General features: G+C 44.0%; 1 protein-coding gene across 1 annotated transcript in view; it reads left to right on the top strand.

Annotated features, from left to right (window-relative positions):
- The window catches only part of KCNT2 (potassium sodium-activated channel subfamily T member 2), a 1,033,274-nt gene that overhangs the window by 846,233 nt on the left and 170,557 nt on the right, over window positions 1–16,484 (top strand). The gene's annotated exons all lie outside the window — the stretch shown is intronic.

Below are 16,484 nucleotides of genomic sequence, written 5' to 3'. Positions count from 1 at the left end.
ATAAGTATTTGGTCAGAAACAAACAATCAAGATTTCTGGCTCTCACAGACCTGTAACTTCTTCTTTAAGAGTCTCCTCTTTCCTCCACTCATTACCTGTAGTAATGGCACCTGTTTAAACTTGTTATCAGTATAAAAAGACACCTGTGCACACCCTCAAACAGTCTGACTCCAAACTCCACTATGGTGAAGACCAAAGAGCTGTCAAAGGACACCAGAAACAAAATTGTAGCCCTGCACCAGGCTGGGAAGATTGAATCTGCAATAGCCAACCAGCTTGGAGTGAAGAAATCAACAGTGGGAGCAATAATTAGAAAATGGAAGACATACAAGACCACTGATAATCTCCATCGATCTGGGGCTCCACGCAAAATCCCACCCCGTGGGGTCAGAATGATCACAAGAACGGTGAGCAAAAATCCCAGAACCACGTGGGGGGACCTAGTGAATGAACTGCAGAGAGCTGGGACCAATGTAACAAGGCCTACCATAAGTAACACACTACGCCACCATGGACTCAGATCCTGCAGTGCCAGACGTGTCCCACTGCTTAAGCCAGTACATGTCCGGGCCCGTCTGAAGTTTGCTAGAGAGCATTTGGATGATCCAGAGGAGTTTTGGGAGAATGTCCTATGGTCTGATGAAACCAAACTGGAACTGTTTGGTAGAAACACAACTTGTCGTGTTTGGAGGAAAAAGAATACTGAGTTGCATCCATCAAACACCATACCTACTGTAAAGCATGGTGGTGGAAACATCATGCTTTGGGGCTGTTTCTCTGCAAAGGGGCCAGGACGACTGATCCGGGTACATGAAAGAATGAATGGGGCCATGTATCGTGAGATTTTGAGTGCAAACCTCCTTCCATCAGCAAGGGCATTGAAGATGAAACGTGGATGGGTCTTTCAACATGACAATGATCCAAAGCACACCGCCAGGGCAACGAAGGAGTGGCTTCGTAAGAAGCATTTCAAGGTCCTGGAGTGGCCTAGCCAGTCTCCAGATCTCAACCCTATAGAAAACCTTTGGAGGGAGTTGAAAGTCTGTGTTGCCAAGCGAAAAGCCAAAAACATCACTGCTCTAGAGGAGATCTGCATGGAGGAATGGGCCAACATACCAACAACAGTGTGTGGCAACCTTGTGAAGACTTACAGAAAACGTTTGACCTCTGTCATTGCCAACAAAGGATATATTACAAAGTATTAAGATGAAATTTTGTTTCTGACCAAATACTTATTTTCCACCATAATATGCAAATAAAATGTTAAAAAAACAGACAATGTGATTTTCTGGATTTTTTTTTCTCAGTTTGTCTCCGATAGTTGAGGTCTACCTATGATGTAAATTACAGACGCCTCTCATCTTTTTAAGTGGTGGAACTTGCACTATTGCTGACTGACTAAATACTTTTTTGCCCCACTGTATATCGGAGATGTGTTTTCTCTAAACCATTAACCTTTTGGCATTGGCTGCACGGTGGTGAGGAGTATGAAAAATCTGCTGGTCTTCATCTCTAACCCATGCAGTGAGGTATAGACTTGGCTGCAAGAAGATTGATAAGTTTTGGTCCTCAGAATGGACACAAATTGGTGGCCATAATATTGCTGATACAGGAGTAGAGTAGTCAGGAAGCATTCCAAAAGCAATCACAAGAAGAGCAGACAAGCTAGAACAGGCAAGACAAAGAGAGTAAGAGCTAAGAGATGGACACCAACCAGTCATAAAGTTACTGTCACTAATAGACAATGTAAGATGCCACTTCAGAGTTGAAGAGGACTTGAACTTTTGAGCCACCTATTGGAAGCAGCAATCCTAAAAGTTAATGTCAACCCTTTAATGAGCCTTGCCATATGACTTAGGATATAAGCCAAACCAGAATATCTATTTGCAGACACATGTTTCAGGTTGTTGCCCTTCCTAAGAGCGAAGCAAGATATCTGATTTGAGATTTGTCCTAAGTCACGAGGCAACACTCGTTAAAGGGTCGATATTAACTTTTAGGATTGCTAATTCTAATAGGTGGCCTTAGTGTTCAACTACTTTTTCTCGCTGAAGAGGCAATTTGCATAATCGATTTGTAAATAGCAACCTAGTATCCTCTGAAGCTAGATGTGGTCTTCAGGCAAAGTGACAGAGCTAGAATATTTGTTTTATAGAACATTGATTGAGGGTGTGTGATTTATGCAGTTCATGATATCTAGACTGCCAGTGGGTCTTCTGACCCAAAATCAACAGCCCCATACTGTCATGGCCAAAAGTGTTGGTACCCTTGAAATTGTTCCAAAAATTACATACTTGTTTCCATCCATTTCTGGGTACTTCCTAAATGTATGTTTGGGGTCTTTGTCCTGTTGGAAGACTCACAACCTACGAGTCAAACTCAGCTTTCTGACACTGGGCAATACATTGCGACTCAAAATCCTTTGATAATTTTCAGATTTTATGATGGCTAGCACACCGTGAAAGCAACCAGTGCCAAAGGCAGCAAAACAACCCCAAAATATCTTTGAACCTTCACCATATTTGAACGTAGGTACTGTGTTCTTTTCTTTGTAAGCCTTATTCATAGTAACATAGTAACATAGTAACATAGTTAGTAAGGCTGAAAAAAGACATTTGTCCATCCAGTTCAGCCTATATTCCATCATAATAAATCCCCAGATCTACGTCCTTCTACAGAACCTAATAATTGTATGATACAATATTGTTCTGCTCCAGGAAGACATCCAGGCCTCTCTTGAACCCCTCGACTGAGTTCGCCATCACCACCTCCTCAGGCAAGCAATTCCAGATTCTCACTGCCCTAACAGTAAAGAATCCTCTTCTATGTTGGTGGAAAAACCTTCTCTCCTCCAGACGCAAAGAATGCCCCCTTGTGCCCGTCACCTTCCTTGGTATAAACAGATCCTCAGCGAGATATTTGTATTGTCCCCTTATATACTTATACATGGTTATTAGATCGCCCCTCAGTCGTCTTTTTTCTAGACTAAATAATCCTAATTTCGCTAATCTATCTGGGTATTGTAGTTCTCCCATCCCCTTTATTAATTTTGTTGCCCTCCTTTGTACTCTCTCTAGTTCCATTATATCCTTCCTGAGCACCGGTGCCCAAAACTGGACACAGTACTCCATGTGCGATCTAACTAGGGATTTGTACAGAGGCAGTATAATGCTCTCATCATGTGTATCCAGACCTCTTTTAATGCACCCCATGATCCTGTTTGCCTTGGCAGCTGCTGCCTGGCACTGGCTGCTCCAGGTAAGTTTATCATTAACTAGGATCCCCAAGTCCTTCTCCCTGTCAGATTTACCCAGTGGTTTCCCATTCAGTGTGTAATGGTGATATTGATTCCTTCTTCCCATGTGTATAACCTTACATTTATCATTGTTAAACCTCATCTGCCACCTTTCAGCCCAAGTTTCCAACTTATCCAGATCCATCTGTAGCAGAATACTATCTTCTCTTGTATTAACTGCTTTACATAGTTTTGTATCATCTGCAAATATCGATATTTTACTGTGTAAACCTTCTACCAGATCATTAATGAATATGTTGAAGAGAACAGGTCCCAATACTGACCCCTGCGGTACCCCACTGGTCACAGCGACCCAGTTAGAGACTATACCATTTATAACCACCCTCTGCTTTCTATCACTAAGCCAGTTACTAACCCATTTACACACATTTTCCCCCAGACCAAGCATTCTCATTTTGTGTACCAACCTCTTGTGCGGCACGGTATCAAACGCTTTGGAAAAATCGAGATATACCACGTCCAATGACTCACCGTGGTCCAGCCTATAGCTTACCTCTTCATAAAAACTGATTAGATTGGTTTGACAGGAGCGATTTCTCATAAACCCATGCTGATATGGAGTTAAACAGTTATTCTCATTGAGATAATCCAGAATAACATCCCTCAGAAACCCTTCAAATATTTTACCAACAATAGAGGTTAGACTTACTGGCCTATAATTTCCAGGTTCACTTTTAGAGCCCTTTTTGAATATTGGCACCACATTTGCTATGCGCCAGTCCTGCGGAACAGATCCTGTCGCTATAGAGTCCCTAAAAATAAGAAATAATGGTTTATCTATTACATTGCTTAGTTCCCTTAGTACTCGTGGGTGTATTCAGTTTTCAGTAAACAGTAGAATGATGTACTTTAATAAAAAGCTCTATCTTGGTCTCATCTGTCCACAAGACGCTTTCCCAGAAGGATTTTGGCTTACTCGCATACATTTTGGCAAACTGCAGTATACCTTTTTTATGTCTCTGTGTCTGCAGTGGGGTCCTCCTGGGTCTCTTGTCACAGTGTTTCATTTTATTCAGATGTCGACGGATACTTCCTGCTGACACTGGTGCATCCACCGCCTGCAGGACAGATTTAATTTTTCTGGAACTTGATAATGGCTGCTTATCCGCCATCCAAACTATCCTGCATTGCAACCTATTAGCAGTTTATCTGCCATCTACATACAGTGAGATTAGATACAGTGCCATGGGTTGTATACATCTTGATTATATTATGCACAGTGGACAAAGGAGCATCAATATCTCAGGAGGTGAATTTATAACCTTGAGATTGTTGATATTGTTCAACAATTTTGGTTCTTAGTCTGAAAATCTGATGCCGAGCTTGAGGGTAAGGCCAGAGATGCCAAACATAAGGTGATTGGCAAATAAAAGCTATTCCACAAGATGCCAGATACATACACAAACAAGTAGGGGTATAATGTGGCTGCAAAGTATAACAATATAAACCCTTACATAGCTAACACAGCACCCTAGCTGGAAGAATCCTATGGCCCCATGAGCATAATCATGAATGGCACGGCACTTACCCTAGTAATGGTGTGTCTACGACTAGATGGTGGATCTGCCAACCATTGCTTTTGGCTATGTAGCTTTTAGCTTGGGGAGCGGAGGTATCATAGCGTCGAACATAAACAGCTGCGCCATACCAGAGGAGCCCCGGCCGGTGGCATCCCTGGATACAGCTGAAAAATGGCCACCAGCACCTGCTCGTGTGTGCTCATGTGTGACGTCACAGAGCTATGGAGCAGCGTTAGGAACAAAAAGGGGTAACCAAAGCATTTCGAAGGGATGCGCCCTTCTTCATCAGGATTAAAGCCCTACATTAGATTTTCCTTTATATACGTGTCCTGGCTGCAATTGTTTATCCGCTGTTGTGAATTCCGTTGTTGGTTGTAAGTAGTATTTTTGTGAGTTCTGCTCTTGGGCTCCTCCTGTGGTCTTTAGTGGTATGACTGCTTCTTGGATTTAGCTTCTTAGCTGTTTCCTTTGATTGTCTTTTGGGCTCAGCTATATTAGTCTGGCCTTAGCCCTCATTCAATGCCAGTTGTCAATTGTCTCTGCCTGGAGTCATTGCTCTTTGGATTGTCCTGACACTCTGACCAAGTTCTGCAAAGCTAAGTCTTTCCATGTCCTTTGCAGTTCACTTATTGTGGACTTGTTGTTTTGTACTGTCTTGTTTTTTGCTCATTTGTCCAGTTTATCAGTATGGATCTATTTAGCTAAACTGGAAGCTCTGGGCAGCAGAGTTTGCCCTCCACACCTTTAGTAGGTGTGGAGATTTTTGCATTTCTCTGCGGTGGACTTTTTCTAGTTTTTTCTACTGACCGCACAGAGCTCTTTTCTGTACTTTCCTTTTTAGCTAGAAGTGGCCTCCTGTGCTCAATCTTGTTTCATACTACGTATGTCATTTTCTTCTCCTCTCACAGTCATTACATGTGGGGGGCTGTCTTTCCTTTAGGGATTTTCTCTGAGGCAAGATAGTTTTCCTGCTTCTATCTTTAGGGGTAGCTAGCTCTTAGGCTGTGACGAGTTGCCTAGGGAGCGTTAGGAGCAATCCACGGCTGCTTCTAGTTGTGTGTTGAGCTTAGGGTCTGCGGTCAGTATAGATACCACCTGCTCAGAGCTAGTCTCATGTCGCTCCATAATCACCAGACCATAACAGTACAACTGGCCAAAATTGAACTGAATGCCTCTCAAAAGAAGGAAAAGAAAAGGAGTTTTGAGTCATTTTTTTTCTTGGGTTTGTTTTGTCTTTTTTTTTCCTCTTGATTTCTGGGTGATTCTGGATTTGGATGCAGGCATGGATGTTTCAAGGGTTATTTTCTCGTGTGGATCAGCTTGCTGCAAGAGTACAGAATATCCAAGATTTTGTTGTTCAGACTCCGGCCTTAGAGCCTAGAATTCCTACTCCGGATTTGTTTTACGGGGATAGATCTAAGTTTCTGAACTTTAAAAATAATTGCAAATTGTTTTTTGCTCTGAAACCCCGTTCCTCTGGTAAAGATTGCTATTTCTCTGCTACGTGGTGATCCTCAGGACTGGGCATTCTCTCTTGAGTCAGGGAATCCGGCATTGCTTAATGTAGATGCATTTTTTCAATCGCTCGGAATATTGTATGACGAACCTAACTCTGTAGAGCATGCTGAGAAAACACTGTTGGCCCTGAGCTATACTGCCAGAAATGTAGAAAATGGTCTGTGCTCACTGGATGGAATGAGGATGCTCTGGCAGCCATTTTCAGGAAGGGTCTTTCTGAAGCCCTTAAAGATGATATGGTGGGGTTTCCCACGCCTATTGGTTTGAGCGAATTTATGTCTTTAGCCATTCAGATTGATCGTCGCCTGCGTGAACGCAGGGTGGTGCACCATATGGCAGTGTCCTCTGAGCAGAGTCCTGAATCCATGCAATGTGATAGGATTTTGACTAGAGCAGAACAGAGGGGATACAGACGTCAGAATGGGCTGTGTTTTTACTGTGGTGATTCTACTCATGCTATTTCTGATTGCCCTAAGCGTATTAAGAGGGTCGCCAGATCTGTTACCATTAGTGCTGTGCACCCTAAATTTCTCCTGTCTGTGACCCTGATTTGCTCATTGTCATCTTTTTCTGTCATGGCATTTGTGGATTCAGGCGCTGCTCTGAACTTTATGGACTTAGAATTCGCTAGGCGTCCCATACCCTTGAGAGGTATTGATGCTACACCATTGGCCAATAATAAACCTCAGTATTGGACTCAGCTGACTATGTGCATGACTCCTGCACATCAGGAAGATTGCCGTTTTCTGGTGTTGCATAATTTACATGATGATGTTGTACTGGGTTTTCCATAGTTACAAGTACACAATCCAGTGCTGGATTGGAAATCAATGTCTGTGACTAGTTGGGGTTGTCAAGGGGTACATAGTGACGTTCCTCTGATGTCTATTTCCTCTTCCCCCTCTTCTGATGTTCCTGAATTTTTGTCGGATTTCCAGGATGTATTCGATGAGCCCAAGTCCAGTTCCCTTCCTCCACATAGGGACTGTGATTGTGCTATTGACTTGATTCCTGGTTGTAAATTCCCTAAGGGCCGACTTTTCAATCTGTCTGTACCAGAGCATGCCGCCATGCGGAGCTATGTTAAGGAGTCTTTAGAGAAGGGGCATATTCGTCCGTCTTCGTCACCATTGGGAGCGGGTTTCTTTTTTGTTGCCAAGAAGGATCGCTCCTTAAGACCCTGTATTGATTATCGCCTTCTTAATAAGATCACGGTCAAATTCCAATATCCTTTACCTTTGCTCTCTGATTTATTTGCTAGGATTAAGTGGGCTAGTTGGTTTACCAAGATTGACCTTCGAGGGGCATATAATCTTGTTCGTATTAGAGAGGGTGACGAATGGAAAACTGCATTCAATACGCCCGAAGGCCATTTTGAATACCTGGTGATGCCTTTCGGGCTTTCTAATGCTCCTTCTGTGTTTCAGTCCTTTATGCATGATATTTTCCGCAATTATCTTGACAAATTCTTGATTGTGTATTTGGATGATATTTTGATTTTTTCTAATGATTGGGAGTCTCATGTGAAGCAGGTCAGGATGGTGTTCCAGATCCTTCATGATAATGCTCTATTTGTGAAGGGGTCTAAGTGCCTATTTGGAGTTCAGAAGGTTTCTTTTTTGGGGTTTATTTTTTCCCCTTCGTCTATAGAAATGGATCCTGTTAAGGTCCAAGCCATTCATGACTGGATTCAACCCACATTTGTGAAGAGTCTTCAAAAATTTTTGGGCTTTGCTAATTTTTATCGCCGTTTCATTGCTAACTTCTCTAGTGTGGTTAAGCCCCTGACCGATTTGACTAAGAAAGGCGCTGATTTGACTAACTGGTCCTCTGAGGCTGTTGAGGCTTTCCAGGAACTTAAACACCGATTTACTTCTGCCCCTGTCTTGCGTCAGCCGGATGTTTCTCTTCCTTTTCAGGTAGAGGTTGACGCTTCTGAGATTGGGGCAGGGGCCGTTTTGTCACAGAGGAATTCTGATGGTTCCTTGATGAAGCCATGTGCCTTCTTTTCTCGGAAGTTTTCGCCTGCGGAACGCAATTATGATGTCAGCAATCGGGAGTTGTTGGCTATGAAGTGGGCATTTGAGGAGTGGCGTCATTGGCTTGAGGGAGCCAAGCACCGCATTGTGGTCTTGACTAGGGTTGAGCGAAATGGGTCGAAATTTTTCAAAAGTCGCTGACTTTTGGCAAGGTCGGGTTTCATGAAACCTGACCCGACCCCAGTGTGGGGTCGGCCATGAAGTCGGCGATCTTTTAAATCTAGAATCGGAATTCCGATACCGATTCCCGATATGTTTAAGATATCGGGAATTGGTATCGGAATTCAGATTTAAGTGTAAAATTAAGAATTAAAATAAAAAATATCGCAATACTTACCCTCTGACGTGCCCTGGTACTAACCGGGAACCTTCCTTCCTTAGAATCAGCCTTCCAGGACCCTGCGGTGACGTCGCGGTGACGTCGCGGCTTGTGATTGGCCGCGCGGCCGCCTATGTGACCGCTCGCGCGGCCAATCACAAGCCGCGACGTCACAAGCGACGTCACCGAAGGTCCTGGAAGGGCTGATTCTTAGGAAGAAAGGCTGCCGGAAAGAAGCAGGGCGTGTCCGAGGGTGAGTATATTCCTATTAGGTATATACTCACCCTCGGACGCGCCCTGCTTCTTTCCGGCAGCCTTCCTTCCTAAGAATCAGCCCTTCCTGGACCTTCGGTGACGTCGCGGGTGACGTCGCGGCTTGTGATTGGCCGCGCAAGCCGTCACATGGGCGGCCGCGCGGCCAATCACAAGCCGCGACGTCACCGTGACGTCACCGCAAGGTCCTGGAAGGCTGATTCTAAGGAAGGAAGGTTCCCGGTTAGTACCAGGGCGCGTCAGAGGGTAAGTATTGCGATATTTTTTATTTTAATTCTTTATTTTACACTAAAATATGGATCGCAGGGCCTGAAGGAGAGTTTCCGCTCCTTCAGACCCTGGGAACCATGGAAACCCAATGCACTGCATTGGGTTTCGGGTTTCGTCCGACCCCGACTTTTTTATAGGATCGGCCGATTTCACTCGACCCGACTTTTTCAAAAGTCGGGTTTCGTGAAACCCGACCCAATCCTATAAAAGTAAAGGTCGCTCAACCCTAGTCTTGACCGATCATAAGAATCTGATTTACCTTGAGTCGGCCAAGCGGCTGAACCCTAGATAGGCCCGGTGGTCCCTGTTTTTCTCCCGTTTTGATTTTGTGGTATCGTATCTTCCTGGATCTAAGAATATTAAGGCGGATGCTCTCTCTAGGAGTTTTTTGCCTGATTCCCCTGGTGTCCTTGAGCCGGTTGGCATTCTTAGGGAAGGGGTGATTTTATCTGCCATCTCCCCTGATTTACAGCGGGCGCTTCAGGAGTTTCAGGCTGATAAGCCTGACCGCTGTCCTGTGGGGAAGCTGTTTGTTCCTGATAGATGGACAAGTAAGGTAATTTATGAGGTCCATTGTTCTGTGTTGGCCGGTCATCCTGGAATTTTTGGTACCAGAGATTTGGTTGCTAGGTCCTTTTGGTGGCCTTCCTTGTCGCGGGATGTGCGTGCTTTTGTGCAATCCTGTGGGGCCTGTGCTCGGGCTAAGCCTTGCTGTTCCCGTGCTAGTGGGTTGCTTTCACCTTTGCCCATTCCCGAGAGGCCTTGGACGCATATTTTCATGGATTTTATTTCAGATCTTCCGGTGTCCCAGAGGATGTCTGTTATCTGGGTGGTTTGTGATCGGTTCTCTAAAATGGTTCATTTGGTACCTTTGCCTAAATTGCCTTCCTCCTCTGATTTGGTTCCATTGTTTTTTCAACATGTGGTTCGTTTGCATGGCATTCCGGAGAATATTGTGTCTGATAGAGGTTCCCAGTTTGTTTCCAGGTTTTGGCGGGCCTTTTGTGCTAGGATGGGTATTGATTTGTCTTTTTCTTCGGCGTTCCATCCTCAGACAAATGGCCAAACTGAGCGAGCTAATCAAACCTTGGAAACCTATTTGAGATGATTTGTGTCTGCTGATCAGGATGATTGGGTGACTTTTTTGCCGTTGGCCGAGTTTGCCCTTAATAATCGGGCTAGTTCGGCTACTTTGGTTTCGCCTTTCTTTTGTAATTTTGGTTTCCATCCTCGTTTTTCTTCAGGGCAGGTTGAGCCTTCTGATTGTCCTGGTGTGGATTCTGTGGTGGACAGGTTGCAGCGGATTTGGACTCATGTGGTGGACAATTTGACGTTGTCCCAGGAAAGGGCTCAGCGTTTTGCTAACCGCCGTCGGTGTGTTGGTCCTCGGCTTCGTCTGGGGGATTTGGTCTGGTTATCATCTCGTCATGTCCCTTTGAAGGTTTCTTCCCCTAAGTTCAAGCCTCGGTTTATTGGTCCTTATAAGATTTCTGAGATTATCAATCCTGTGTCTTTTCGTTTGGCCCTTCCAGCTTCTTTTTCCATCCACAATGTTTTCCATAGATCTTTGTTGCGGAGATATGTGAAGCCCGTTGTTCCATCTGTTGATTCTCCTGCCCCGATGTTGGTTGGGGGGAAGTTGGAATATGTGGTTGAGAAAATTTTGGATTCTCGTTTTTCAAGGCGGAAGCTTCAGTATCTTGTCAAGTGGAAGGGTTATGGCCAGGAGGATAATTCTTGGGTTGTTGCCTCCGATGTTCATGCCGCCGAGTTGGTTCATGCTTTTCATTTGGCTCATCCTGATCGGCCTGGGTGCTCTGGTGAGGGTTTGGTGACCCCTCCTCAAGGGGGGGGGGTACTGTTTTGAATTCCGTTCTTGGTTGTAAGTAGTATTTTTGTGAGTTCTGCTCTTGGGCTCCTCCTGTGGTCTTTAGTGGTATGACTGCTTCTTGGATTTAGCTTCTCAGCTGTTTCCTTTGATTGTCTTTTGGGCTCGGCTATATTAGTCTGGCCTTAGCCCTCATTCAATGCCAGTTGTCAATTGTCTCTGCCTGGAGTCATTGCTCTTTGGATTGTCCTGACACTCTGACCAAGTTCTGCAAAGCTAAGTCTTTCCATGTCCTTTGCAGTTCACTTATTGTGGACTTGTTGTTTTGTACTGTCTTGTTTTTTGCTCATTTATCCAGTTTATCAGTATGGATCTATTTAGCTAAACTGGAAGCTCTGGGCAGCAGAGTTTGCCCTCCATACCTTTAGTAGGTGTGGAGATTTTTGCATTTCTCTGCGATGGACTTTTTCTAGTTTTTTCTACTGACCGCACGGAGCTCTTTTCTGTACTTTCCTTTTTAGCTAGAAGTGGCCTCCTGTGCTTAATCTTGTTTCATACTACGTATGTCATTTCCTTCTCCTCTCACAGTCATTACATGTGGGGGGCTGTCTTTCCTTTAGGGATTTTCTCTGAGGCAAGATAGTTTTCCTGCTTGTATCTTTAAGAGGTAGCTAGCTCTTAGGCTGTGACGAGTTGCCTAGGGAGCGTTAGGAGCAATCCACGGCTACTTCTAGTTGTGTGTTGAGCTTAGGGTCTGCGGTCAGTATAGATACCACCTGCTCAGAGCTAGTCTCATGTCGCTCCATAATCACCAGACCATAACAATCCGCCTACAAACCGCTATGTCCCGCCCTAACTGCATTTAACTATATATGCCTGTATTTAAGTGCAGATGATTATACTTCTACAGGGTGCTGGACTCTCTATTGTTGCTGGGATCAATAAAATACACCACACCTCATGCAGGAAAAAGTGGACATATGTTGCAACATTCATTTCAATAGAGATTTTCAGACTATTGTTTATAATTATACAGAATTGGCACATATTCTGTTTTAGATTCCAGCAGCTGGGGGACAATTTTTACTTGTTTATCTCTGCCCATTCTGTGACTAAAGCTTTAGTCACACTAAACGACTTACCAACGATCACGACCAGCGATATGACCTGGCCGTGATCGTTGGTAAGTCGTTGTGTGGTCGCTGGGGATCTGTCACACAGACAGCTCTCTCCAGCGATCAACGATCAGGGAAACGACTTCGGCATCGTTGAAACTGTCTTCAACGATGCTGAAGTCCCCCTGCCGCACCCGGGTAACCAGGGTAAACATTGGGTTACTAAGTGCAGGGCCGCGCTTAGTAACCTGATATTTACCCTGGTTACCATTGTAAAAGTAAAAAAAAAAAAACTACATACTCACATTCTGATGTCTGTCACGTCCCCCGCTGGCGTCCACAGGGTTAAAACTGCTTTCGGCAAAAGCACTGCTAATGCACGCGCTGCTGCCGAGAGTTTCCCTGCACTGACTGTGTCAGCGCTGGCAGTAACAGCGGTGACGTCACCGCTGTGCTCTGCTTTACGGCCGGCGCTGACACAGTGGACGCCGGGGGACGTGACAGACATCAGAATGTGAGTATGTGGTGTTTTTTTTTTTTACTTTTACAATGGTAACCAGGGTAAATATCGGGTTACTAAGCGCGGCCCTGCGCTTAGTAACCTGATATTTACCCTGGTTGCAAGTAAACACATCGCTTGATCGGCGTCACACATGCCGATCCAGCGATGACAGCGGGTGATCAGCGACCAAAAAATGGTCCTGATCAGTCCCCAACGACCAACGATCTCCCATCAGGGGCCTGATCATCGGTCGCTGTCACACATAACGAGATCGTTAGCGGGATCGTTGCTACGTCACCAAAAGCGTGACGTTGCAATGATATCGTTAACGATATCGTTATGTGTGACGGAACCTTAAGTGGTGAGCAGTGCACCACTGTGACTTAGCATCTATTGGTTACAATTTTGGTTCTTACTGTAAGTCTTCAGACAGTTCTCTTATCCTCTCTCTGTTCTCTATGCTTAGTGTGGCACACACTAACACACAGTGCAAAGATTGAGTCAACTGTGATTTTTATATTGCCTGCATTTGTTACATGCTACAGGTGAGTTTGAATGAAAATCACAAGCTTGATACAAAGTTTTTTACTCACAATTTTGGAATGGTGCCAACAATTTTGCCCTGTCCATTTTTGGGGTTCTGTACGAAATTATGTCCAATTGCCTTTTTTTTTTAATTTTTTTTTGTGTTATTCCAATACAAACTACAGAGATAAACAAGTATATAACAAAACATGTGCAACTGCAATAATTTTCTGGGAGAAATACTCTGCCAACATAATTTTAGTCTATGGCCCCATCATAGTCCTATACAGACTACACTTTATACAAAATTCACATCATGATGACAGCATAAAAAAGGGGTACTTATAGTTTGTTGTTTCAGTGACCTCAAACCAGACATGGAGGCAAAGGAGCTGTATACAGAAAATGGTTTGGGGAGGTGGGTTCTCAAAGATGTTTGCAAAGTTGCTTCAGTTTTATTTTTTAAGACACTGAGGAAGTAAAAAGGTTGTTGAAAAATTATAGTTGGCCATTAAAACAAAAGAGAGATATAGCGTGCCGAGTCCCACCATGAGGAATTTCAGATGGGATTTATAGGCTGCATGCAACCTCTTCAATAATTGCTTTTGTTCCTTAAAATACAGCTTAAGTAGGTGATAGTTTAATTGTTGGTCTTAGAAATTAATTTAGCTATAAAATAAGATGTTTATGAAGCAGCAGTATGTGAATTAGTTCATCAAATATTAACGAGAGGCCATATACTATTTTTTTTTCATTATTCTCAACCACATCTTTGATTTAAATTACAAGCAATTAAACTAGTTTGAAGGCGATCTAAATTTGTCTAATTAATTATTTATCTAAATGTGTAATGAAATAGTGAGCTGGCTAATGGACTGGAGAGTTTAACATTTATTATCCCATCTGTTGCTTGATGTCAAGATGCTTTTGGTGAAAATCAGCAGCAGATGAATCACCTTGAAGGTCTTGTAATTTCCGGCTTTAAATTACAGCAAAACATTTAAGTCACTGGCATTAAACAACATTTCTGAGGCCTTTGCATTACTTGTGGGATTTTGTGATAATGGAATGTAAACAGGATTAAAATGTCAAATAGTTAATGGCCTCATTGTACAATGTGAGGGTTAGGGTACCGTCACACAGTGAAATTTTGATCGCTACGACGGCACGATTCGTGACGTTCGAGCGACATATCTGTGACGCTCGAGCGATATCGCAATGTCTGACACGCTCCTGCGATCAGGGACCCTGCTGAGAATCGTACGTCGTAGCAGATCGTTTGAAACTTTCTTTCGTCGTCTAGTGTCCCGCTGTGGCGGCATGATTGCATGGTGTAACATATATCGTATACGATGTGCGCATAGTAACCAACGGCTTCTACATCGCACATACGTCATGAAATTATCGCTCCAGCGTCGTAGATTGCAAAGTGTGACAGCAGTCTACGACGCTGGAGCGATATTGTTACGACGCTGGAGCGTCACGGATCGTACCGTCGTAGCGATGAAAATTGCACTGTGTGACGGTAAGTTACTGTTTACTGCTGTCCATACAATAGCCTTTCTTTATAGCGGCAATATTATAAATGTTCATATATAAAGAAAATGCATATAATATGTGCTTCATTGTTTAGTGTTATAAACTGCTTGCAAAACAATTCAAAAGTAATAGTTAAACAATAAAGGTACCGTCACACATAGCGACGCTGCAGCGATCTAGACAACGATCCCGATCGCTGCAGCGTCGCTGTGTGGTCGCTGGAGAGCTGTCACACAGACAGCTCTCCAGCAACCAACGATGTCGGTCCCCTGGTAACCAGGGTAAACATCGGGTTACTAAGCGCAGGGCCGCGCTTAGTAACCCGATGTTTACCCTGGTTACCAGCGTAAACGTAAAAAAAAACAAACACTACATACTTACATTCCGGTGTCAGTCCCCCGGCGCTGTGCTTTCCTGCACTGTCTGCGCTGGCCAGCCGTAAAGCAGAGCGGTGACGTCACCGCTGTGCTTTATGGCCGGCCGGCGCTCACAGTCAGTGCGGGAAAACACAGCGCCGGGGGACAGACACCGGAATGTAAGTATGTAGTGTTTGTTTTTTTTTACGTTTACGCTGGTAACCAGGGTAAACATCGGGTTACTAAGCGCGGCCCTGCGCTTAGTAACCCGATGTTTACCCTGGTTACCAGTGAAGACATCGCTGAATCGGCGTCACACACGCCGATTCAGCGATGTCTGTGGGAGGTCCAGCGACGAAATAAAGTTCTGGACTTTCTGTGCCGACCAACGATGTCACAGCAGGATCCTGATCGCTGTTGCGTGTCAAACTGAACGATATCGCTAGCCAGGACGCTGCAACGTCACGGATCGCTAGCGATATCGTTCAGTGTGACGGTACCTTAACAGTTTATTACTTAATTTGTTTAACCAGTTAAGGACCAAGACACTTTGTATGTTAAAGAATGAGCCTCATTTATCAAATCTGACCAGTGTCACTTTATGAGGTAATAGTGCTGATTTTTTTTTCATGACATGATGTACTCCATGATAGAGGTAAATTTTGATGCGATTTGCTTTTGTTTATGAAAATAATCAACAATTTAACAAAAATATTTGATAATGCTCTACATTTGTATTCCCTTATTCTGTATGGAACAATAATATGGTGCTCATTATTCTATATGGAGCAATATATGGGGCTCATTTTTCTATTTGGAGCAATATATGGGGTTAATTTTACTGTATAGAACAATATATGGGGCTCATTATACTTTATGGAACAATATATAGGGCTCATTATACTGTGTGGAGCAATATATGGGGCTCATTATACTTTACTAGCTGGAGGAGCGATGCTATCGCATTAGGAGGGCGGTAATGTCACGATGGGGGCAGGCTTTGCAGTGTTGAGAATCTCTCCACCCATTTGCTCACCCACCTATCCACTCTCTCTTTCCCCATGTGCTGACTTCTCCCGTCTGTGCTTTCTTCTTTGACATGTTTACTCCATGTGCTATATGCATTGTTTTATTTCCCAGCGATGCTGTTGCTCTTCCAGAGTCTCATTCGCCCATTGTTGTCTTGTTGTGCCTTTGCTGCTTTCCTTTCATGCCATTGGTGTACTTTTTATGAGGAGCCATGTTGGCGTTGATATTTACTTTTTAAAGGGGTTTTCCCACGAGTGAAAGTTCATTTTAAAATTTGTCCGTGTCTGACCATGTACAGAACATACCAAAGCTCCTGGGCAGGGGAGGAAGCAAAA

The sequence above is a fragment of the Ranitomeya imitator genome, chromosome 8 (assembly GCF_032444005.1).
Source record: "Ranitomeya imitator isolate aRanImi1 chromosome 8, aRanImi1.pri, whole genome shotgun sequence".
Lineage (NCBI taxonomy): Eukaryota > Metazoa > Chordata > Amphibia > Anura > Dendrobatidae > Ranitomeya > Ranitomeya imitator.
Note: the sequence above shows the minus strand (reverse complement) of the source record. Positions and strands in the feature narration are given on the sequence as shown.